The sequence below is a fragment of the Acyrthosiphon pisum genome, chromosome A1, assembly GCF_005508785.2.
Source record: "Acyrthosiphon pisum isolate AL4f chromosome A1, pea_aphid_22Mar2018_4r6ur, whole genome shotgun sequence".
NCBI classification, from domain to species: domain Eukaryota; kingdom Metazoa; phylum Arthropoda; class Insecta; order Hemiptera; family Aphididae; genus Acyrthosiphon; species Acyrthosiphon pisum.
Window position 1 is genome coordinate 118,512,674 of NC_042494.1, and position 1,543 is coordinate 118,514,216.

Here is a 1,543-nt window from a genome sequence, read left to right on the forward strand (position 1 = left end):
GACATTTTCAGTTTTAAATTTTTTTTAGTTTTTTTTCTATAAAATATCAATAAAGTTTTATCTGTTGGGCCAAAAAGTGTATAAATTTAATACAAAGCTCCTGATATATTGTTACAATATCAGTTGAAAAATATTAAAAATACATAGGCACAATTTTTTTTTTTATAAGCATTTAAAGATCAAATTTTGACAAAATTTATCAAATCTTAATTTGAAAAATTATTTTGTAGTTAAAAATTTATAAAATGTTCAATTTTTGTATCTAAGAATTAAAAATTTAAAACAAGATTCCACGTAAGTAATTAATTCTGTTACCAAAAAATCTAAAAAATACATTTACACAGTTTATTTTTATAGTCATTTTAAGTACAAATTTGGACGAAATTACATATTAAAAACCTAGGATAACTATTTTAGTTATTTTGTTGTGATTGTATAATATTATTCGTGGGTACTTGAAACTTCTAAAGTATACTATTATATATCTATGATTTTACCACGGTTTTTTGTTGATGTATAACGCGTTATAACTTATAAGTACCTAATAGATATTATGATATGATTAATTTGGAATTTATTATAGGTACCTATTATAGGTCAATTTTTTTTTAATACCATAGATAAGTATATATATGTCTAATACATAGACTGATATACCGTCTCCGCTCAGAATCGTTTTTCTTATACAGTGATATTATATCATTGAATTCAAATTTAATACTGTCCATTATACAGTGACCCACTTCTAACCTACTGTACAGCAGAGCGACATCCACTTACCCACCTTTTTTTTAGTTTTTTTTCTATAAATATCAAAAAAATGTTATTTGTTGGTTAAAAATGCTTGAAAATTTAATAGAAGGCTCCTAGTATATTATTTCAATTAAACAAAAGTCCATAGTCACAATTTTTTTTTATAAGCGTCAAGTTCAAATATTGACAAAATACGTAAAAATGACGAAAATTTGCAAATTATTTTGAGTTAGAAATTCATGAAAATTTTTTTTTTAAATCTAAGATTTGAAAATGTAATTCAAGATTCCTCACAAGTTTATCTATCTTTTTTAAAAAAAAAAATGTCTACAAGTGAAATTAAATTTTTATGAGCGTTTGAAATTCCTTTTTTTACAATACTTGATATTCACTTGATTTATCGTGTTACGATTTTCTTATTTTGTTGTAATTAAAAACGAATGACTATAGATTCTTGAAAATTCCACTGAATGTTTATATTAGCATTTTCTATACACGATAAAATTTTGAAAATAATTTGACTCTTTTTGAGCTGTTTACGGACATTGTCAGTTTTCAATTTTTTTAGTTTTATTTTCTATAAATATCAATAAAATTGTATTTGTAGGGTAAAAAACGTTAACATTTAATGCAAGGTTTCCGATATATTGTTACAAGAGCCGTTGAAATATATTAAAAATACATAGCACAATTTTTTTTTTATAAACATTTAATGATCAAATTTTGACAAAATTTATCAATTTAAAATGATAATTATTTTGTAGTAAAAATTCATAAAATGTTCACTTTT